The 8505-nt window shown below is 39.4% G+C and overlaps 1 pseudogene; it reads right to left on the bottom strand.

Annotated features, from left to right (window-relative positions):
• Positions 1-852: 852 nt before the first annotated feature.
• LOC102437022 lies at positions 853-6116 on the bottom strand (annotated as a pseudogene).
• Positions 6117-8505: the final 2389 nt, after the last annotated feature.

The following is an 8505-nucleotide window of genomic DNA, read 5'->3' as shown; positions in this document are numbered from 1 at the left end:
TTTACTCATTCATTTTACTAATTCATTTTACTAATTCATTTAAACAACGATTTAGGAGACATCTACTCTGTGCCAAATCCTATATTAAAGGGTGAAGAAACAGTAGCCTGCAAGTCCCTCTAGCCCCTACCCTTATGCATGGAGTGTGCAGTCAAGTGGGAGAGACATAAATTAAACAAATAATTAAACACAGTTCAGTTATAATTGCACTGACTGTTACTAAGGAAGAACAGGACACTGGGCAGTAGGAGATTTAGGCTGGTGAGGAGAGAGGTTGTAAAACCCTTCCCAGGTACGTGCCCCTCCACCTGGGACCTGAAGGACTCCTCCAGGTCAGGACAGAGGTGGGGGCTTGCGGGAGTGATGCACATTCAGGCGAACGGGAGAGCATGTGTGAAGATCCTGGGGAGAAGAGGAATTAAAAGAGGAGCAACACCCATGGAGCATCACAGCAAGAAGGAGACGGGCAATAAACTGGAGAGTGCAGACCATGCAGGACCTTGTAAGCTGTGTGAAGAATTCTGGATTATTTCTGGAGTAAGAGAAAGGCATCAAGCAGGAGAATTACATGATTTTATTCATTTTGGAAAGATCACTCTGTGTGATGAGTGGAGACTGAGCTGGAGATAGGGTGAGGATGGATGGATGAATGGATGCATCTGCACTAGTCTACACATAAAGAATATTTTTAGTGGTGGTGCTTTTGGGCAGTGAAGATGGGGAAAAGAGAGCCCGTTGGACACATATTTTGGAAGTAGAACTGAAGAGTCTGTCATTGGGTGGACTGGATGTGTGGTTTATGCTTTCTCCAGAAGACGCTGCAGTTAGTTTTGGAGCAGGTTCAAAGGACGCTTAGATGAGGACACCTGATGGGGCTTCCGTAACATATCCACACTTGCCAGAAGCCAACTCCAGCATGTCAGCAAGGGCTGAATCATCTGGGAGTGGCTAAAAGGCATTTCCCCAAACCTGAAAAGAATGCAACCTGTGGGTCACAACCATCGGAAAACACATGTAGCATATCAGATATTTACATTATGATTCATAACAGTAGCAGAATTGCAGTTATGAAGTAGCAACGAAAATAATTTTATGGTTGGGGGTCACCACAACATGAGGAACTGTATTAAAGGGTCGCGGCATTAGGAAGGTTGAGAACCACTGCTTTAAATGATTGCTTGCTGCCAGACAGCTCAGGGCATCTTAATCTACATGTTATTGCCTCCTACTGGCCAAACTCCTGAACAGCCATAGGCAAATTCTTCCAATCTGACAATGAATTCTGTACCTAACCCTACCCTTTGAAGTGTATATCTCTATCTCGCCTTAGGACAAATTGTGTTAATAAATAGCAAGGGGTCCTGAGACGAGGAGAACTTTGTTCCTTTTAGCTAAGCTCCTCTGACCCCCAAATGCCTTTCAAAATTATGCTTCATCTCTGGACTCTTTATTAAGTTACACACAGCCCTTCTCCAGATTGCTGAACCCTTCTAGATGCTGGAAATAGAACCCCGGCACACACTCAGACCAAAGATGATGGATTTAGCATCCAGAGCTGGGTGGTCCCAAGTGACAAAGGCCTCGGGGATCTGATTCCATCACTTCTTGATGGAACTGATGTCCAGTTCACAATGCGGCGCTTATGCATCCCTGCTTCGAACTGCCAACCTCAGATTTCACTTCTCTGGCGGTTTAAGAGTGGTCATTCAGTATGTGTGTGGGCAAAGGGCTGATTCTCTTCTGTTTCCTAAGAACAGATCCCTAGATCTGAGGAGACTGTCTATTTCTTGAGTCAGTTTTGGTAATTTGTGTGTTTCTAGGCATTTTGTCTAGGTTATTTTAATTTGTTGGCATGTAATTATTTATAGTATTCTCTTACACTCTTTTTAATTTCTGTAAGGTCAGTAATGTCCCAGTTTCTTTATGATTTTACTTATTTTCATCTTCTCCCTTTTTTCTTAGTCTGGCTAAAGGTTTTGTTGATCTTTTAAAAAACCAACTTTCAATTTCCTCGATTCTCTCTATTATTTCTCTATGCCCTATGTTGTTTATCCCTACTCTAATATTTATTATTTCATTCCTTCTTCTGGTTTTAGGTTTATTTTGTCCTTCTTTTCCTAGTTGTTTAAGATGTCAAGTCAGATTATTTTTTGAGATCTTTCTTCTTTTTTAATGTAGATGTTTACAGCTATAAATTTTCTCTGAGTACCTCTTTTACTACATTCCCATAAGTTTTTGTATGGTGTGTTTTCAGTTTCATTTGTATCAACATATTTTCTAATTTTCTTAGTGATTTCTTTTTTGACCCATTAATTTTTAAAAAGAGTATTTTTTAATTTTCACATATTTTTAATTTTTCAGTTTCCTTCTGTTATTTATTTCTGGCTTTATTCCATTATGATTAGAGAAGACACTTTAATGATTTCAATTGTTTTTAATTCATTGGTTAAAGACATACATGGTATGTCCTAGGGAATTTTCCATGTACATGTGAGAAAAATGTGTGTTTTGGTGCTGTTGGTCAGTGTTCTGTATATGGCTGCTAAGCCTCGCTGGTTTGTAGTGTTGTTAAAGTTCTCTAATTCCTTATTGATCTTTTTTCTATATGTTCTATCCATTATATCCATTATTGAAAGTGGAGTGTATTGAAATCTCCATCTATTATTGTAGAACTGCTATTTCTCCCTTTAATTAGGTCAATGTTTGCTTCATATATTTTGGGGCTCTTTTGTTCAGTGTATAGATACATATAATTGTTATATATTTTTGATGAGTTGACCCTTTCATCAATATATAATGTCCTTCTTTGTTTTTAACTTAAAATATATTTTATCTGATGTTCACATAGCCACCCCAAATCTCTTTTGGTTACTATTTGCATGGAATATCTTTCCTATCCTTATACTTTCAACCGATTTGTGTCTTTGGGTCTAAAAAAAAAATCTCTTGTAAGCAACATGTAGTTGGGTCATTAAAAAAAAGTCCATCTTGTCATCTCTGACTTTTAACTGGTGAATTTAATTATAGGTTTTTAACAGCTATAAAATTTCTCTTTCACTACATATGGTTTGTTTTTATTTGTCTCAAGGTATTTTTCTAATTTTCTTAGTGATTTCCTTTTTGACCCATTGATTCAAACTGATGAGCAGGACTTGCTTCTGCCATTTTGCTATTTGTTTTATTTAGTTCTTATATCCTTTTTTCTTCTCATTTCCTCCAAAAGTGCATTCTTTTTTTTTATTCCTAGTGAAAAATGTTGGCTCTCTTCAAAATTTTTCTGTATATTTTAAAATCTATTTTTAATGGTTACCATGCGCCTGGACCCCTCAGGCACCGATTCCAGAAGTGAGCTCACACAGGACAGAATACACAACACACAGACACTTACCGCGGCTACGCAGATTCTACGGATTGAGGATCCCTACATGGTCCTGGGAATCCCGGAGGAGCCCCCAAATGTTATGCCCAGATTTCAAGATTCCCAAGAAACCACAATAGGGAGCCACCAGTCCGATGCAAAAGCATAAGAATCTGTATTCGAGCTAGCTCGGCTCCCCCACCTTGCCGACGCAGCGACAGGAAGCAGAGAGAGATAACTCTGTGTGGAGACGGGTTATATAGGGGGAGTTGGAGGAAGGGGAGGAGAAAGGACTGTGCTCTGCCGATTGGCCAGGCACAAGTCTGTGTCTTGTTCCTGGGTGTGGCTAGCAGAGGCTTAGACTTCCGGGAAGAAGCTCCTTGCCAAGCACGTGGCCAAGGTAAGATGGAGCACTTACCCTGGGGCAAGGTGGAGGGCGTAGCCCTTACCCTGGGGCAAGGTAGAGGGCCTAGCCCTTACCCTGGGGCAAGGTGGAGGGCCTAGCCCTCGCCCTTTCAATCTTTATACATTATGTGCCCTTTAACATAAGTTTATAATTACTAGGATTGTTTTATACATTTGGGTTTTAAATCTTAATGGAAACAAAAGAGTAATAAACTAAAACTATAATAATGGTAGCTTTTACCAGTGTCATTTTTTTATTTAAAAAAATTTTTTTTAATTGCCATGTTCAAGTTTTCCTTGAGATGTTGGGCATATTTGGGTCACATCAGCTGTCAGGCTTCAGTTCATAGTAAGTACATATGGAGTCAGCAGTATATTGGGGTCAGCATTCATACATTCATACAGAATGTGGAAAGCTCTGCTTTTAGGCACCTACACCCACAATTTTTGCCCTGGCTTTACCCAGATTCTTTTTTTTTTTTTTTGCTCTTTTTATATAGTATATATTTTATTAGTTTACACTAATACATTCTCATATTACAAAGGCAATTTAGTATACGAATCTTTCTTTTGATATTTGAATAATCTGAAATAACTTAGAACTGTACATTAAAAATCCTCATTTGGATAATAAAGACAAAGTAAAGAACAAAAAATTTTCCATCTTATAGGTGGACATTGAAGTGGACTTAATTTGTTGTTCTTTTTAAAAGCTTAATTAAAATGAATAAAACATTTTTTTTTTTTTACCAAACTAGTGGTCTCTGGCACCATTTTCTGCTGTTTTGATGCAGGTTCTTCTTTTGTCTGCTTCTTTTCTTGCTCTTTTTCTGGTCCAGATGCACCATTTTCATCCCGCTATCAATTTAGTTTTCCCCCTGAAACTGTACTTTTCCTTTAGCAGGCCCAGTCAGGGCAGCTTTATTTCCCTTTCCTTTTCCCTTAAATCTGCAATTTTTTAAACTTACATTTGTTTAGGGATTCCTGATGATCTTCTATGATTTTTTTCCCAATGTTTCTTTTTTCATATCTTCATCTAGTACTTCCCATATCACTTGTTTGTTCCTTAATTAATAAGCTTACCATTATTTCATCATTGGCTTTATCCAGTGCTTTCTTAGCTTTTTCTTTAAATAGAATTATTTCCTCTTTTGCTCCTCTGACAAAGTCTACCCATTTTATTTCACCATGATCTGAGGAAAGGATGTGCATCTGGGTACCCTGAAAATTTCAGCAAGCAGCTAATCTTTTCTTCTTCAGACTTCATTTCAGCGTTTTCTGCTAACTTTTGTTTTTCATCTTGCTCATTTAGCTCATAATTTAGCTTCCACTTTACTTTGCTTTCTTCATGTTTTTTTTTTCCACAGTAATCTTTCTTGAAAAATATTAGCAGATCTGTCTTTGTACTTTTGTCCAGGGATCTCCACAGCTTTTTAGCAGATTCAGTGCTATTAAGCACAGCAAATATTGATTCCTCAAATGTTTTTTGCAGTGTTCATCTCATCTGAATATGTAGTATTTGACCTTTATCTTCTAACTATTCTTTTTTGAAATCCTTTTTTTTTTTAACAAAAGATTTTCTTTCTTTTAAAAAAATAATTTTTTTTATTGATTTCAGAGAGGCAGGGAGAGGGAGAGAGAGAGATAGAAACATCAATGAGGAGAGAGAATCATCGATAATTGACCTCCTGCACGCCCCACACTGGGGATGAAGCCCACAGCCTGGGCTGTGCCCTAATTGGAATCGAACCATGACCTCCTGATTCATAAGTTGATGCTCAACCACTGAGCCACTGCGGCTGCTCTAACTATTCTTTTATGCCATCAAGGGTTGCATCAGTAGGGAAGCCTTTAAAATAAACAGATCTGTATTTTACACCATTTTTATTTATTTACTTTTTTCCTTTTTTTGTTGAATTTATTGGGGTGACACTGGTTAACAAAATTATCCAGCTTTCAGGCACACAACTCTACAACACATCATCTGTACTCTGTTTTGTGTGTTCATCACTCCAAGTCAAGTTATGGGGAAATGCCATCATTTTTATACACAGTCACGTCAGGGAGGCATTTGTTTGGAGATCTTCTGATTTTAGTTTTATCTTCACTTATTTCCATGAGTTCTGCCTTTGATTTGCTCAATGATCCTACTATTACATTAAAGTGTGTTGTTAGAGGGTTTAACCTATTGAATTTTATCATTATTTCCGAAGATATCCAGCCTTTATCCATTTTGATTCGTTCCTTTAAAAACTTGTCCCATGGAAAAATTGAAGCCACCAAAGTGATACTCAATTTGATGAAAGATTTTGGCCTCCAGAGCAGCCATTTTTTCATCACTATTTTTGGCCATCATGGCTATCTTCTTTTTTTTAAAAAAAATATTTTTATTGGTTTTGTTAGGGGCAAAAATAGAATATTGGAGACTAGCTATGGTTATGGTAAATATTAATCATGAGTGCCTTGTGTTGGTTAAAGAAAGGACATTCTGACCTGGCTGGGAGTAGTATGCCTCCAGGACCTGGGAGTCAACCTTGGAACCATTCTCATTCAAGAATTGTCTATTATCATGGAATGATCAACAACCTTGTTGCCTAAACAATGGAGTCCCATCCCAGCCTCCTACTTCCCCATGCCTGTAATCCCTACTTCCCCATGTAATCCTGGTCCTACCCTATATAAGCAGCAGGGGGGCTGCAGAGCAGATTTTCGGGGATCACCTGCTGCTCTCCCATACTGCCAGCAGTATTAGAATACATGCTCATATATGATTCAACCCTGTCTCTGCTTAATTGGCTTAAGTACTGACAGGCAGCAGAGACCCTTTGATTGTCCGCTTACAATTTCAGAGAGGAAAGGAGAGGAAGAGAGAGAAACATCAATGATGAGAGAGAATCACTGATTGGCTGCCACCTTCATGCCCCACACTGGGGATTGAGCCTGCAACCCAGGCATGTGCCCTGACTGGGAATCGAACCGTGAACTCCTGGTTCATAGGTTGATGCCGGCCGGGCAGTTGTGACTATCTTTAAGGTCTCGGTCCTGCAGAGCCGGGCCACAGGATCTCTAAGAGCGACTGACTGCAGTGTCTCATCTTCCCCCAGATTCAATTAAAGAAAAAAGAGATTTGTGGTTTTATCTTTTATTTCTTCTCTTCTTTATTTCCATCCCATTTTCTTTTTCTTTTTTGTTCCTCTCCCACTCTCTCCAGGAAGAGTACACATGTAGTTCTGCACCTGAGAGGGAAGGAGGTATCTACGACTTTCCATTGAATTCTCCCCATTTTGAGCCCAATGCCTCATCTCTGTATTTTGCTGCCCCGAGCATGTCTAAGTGAGGAGACTCTCTAGAGCAGTGACACGTGAACTCATTTTCTTGGTTGATTTTTCTTTGTTAAATGGCATCTACACTAATAAAAGACAAAGATGCTAATTAACTGTACCTTCGCTACGCCCATCAGCCAATCAGAATGACGATATGCAAATTAACCCAACCAAGATGGTGGTTAATTTGCATATACCGGCTGGGAACGAAGACTGAAGACAATGTAGAAGGAAGCCAAGCGCTGCAGAAGGGAGCAAAGTAGAGGCAGTGGAGACAGGAACGGAGCCAAGGCGGCGGAAGCAGGAGGCTGGAGCGGAGCCGGGGTGCTGCGGGCGGCGGGAGCGAGGGGGGCAGCAGCAGGCGGTGGCAGGAGGATGCAGGAGGCGGCAGGAGGCGGGAGGGAGCCGAGGCGGCAGAGGCGGGAGGCAAAGCCCTATTCTTGCAGGAATCTTCCTGCAATGGGCCTCTAGTTTAAATATATAAAATAAATATCAAAAACATGTCTTTGTTTTACTATGGTTGCAAATATCAAAAAATTTCTATCTGTGACACGGCACCAGAGTTAAGTTAGGGTTTTTCAAAATGCTGACACGCCGAGCTCAGAAGGTTCGCCATCACTGACCTAGAGACTTAGTGGTTAGTCTGCCACTCCTCCACTTGTATTCTGAGCCATGGTTTTCTTCACTTTGGTCCATCAGTTACTGAGCCTACATCTGCTTCCAGAGCATAAAAATTATTGAAATCTCTTGTCAACTGACATCCTCTCTCATAATAATTTTATGCTGTCAGTTCTTGTTTCAATAATGTTGTGTAATAAACAACCATTCTATTTCACATTGATGTAACACAACCAACTCCTCTCTCTGTCCTCCTCTCTCCCCCATCCCATAGATCAACTGGTCAGTGGTGGAAGTTCCTAAAATTGTGTTCCAATTATTTTATTCCTTTAACATATTTTAAATTGTCCTCTTTCAAATGTTTCTTTTGCCTTTTTTTCTGTGATTATATTTTGCAGATAATCCATTGAAAACTGATTTTAAGCAAACGTACTCAAGCCTATTTATGTTGCCATTCAGTGACCTTGTTTTTGAACCAGGTGTAGCAGAATAACTGGATGCAATAACATCTGTGGCCACTATTGCAGAATTACCATTTCTAGTCCATATTAAAAAATTCTAATGAAGTCTCACAAAAGAAAAAAAGCTAAATAAGTAGTTTTCATTCTACCCATATATAAAGTTATTGGCAACATTTTTCTGTGTAAATAAGAACCCTTTAGCCTTCTGTCAGGTGGCTTATTTTCCTGGATGGCTTGAGGGCTGGAGAATGTCAATTTAAACTGCCAAAGGTATATCTGAGATTACTCCAGGCAAAATTGAGAAGTAGTTCTTCCCCATCTGTACTTACCTGAGGCATGC

The sequence above is a fragment of the Myotis lucifugus genome, unplaced genomic scaffold (genome assembly GCF_000147115.1).
Source record: "Myotis lucifugus unplaced genomic scaffold, Myoluc2.0 scaffold_363, whole genome shotgun sequence".
In the NCBI taxonomy this organism is placed as follows: Eukaryota; Metazoa; Chordata; class Mammalia; order Chiroptera; family Vespertilionidae; genus Myotis; species Myotis lucifugus.
The sequence above is the reverse complement of the archived record's forward strand: the minus strand, read 5'-3'. Positions and strand labels throughout refer to the sequence as shown.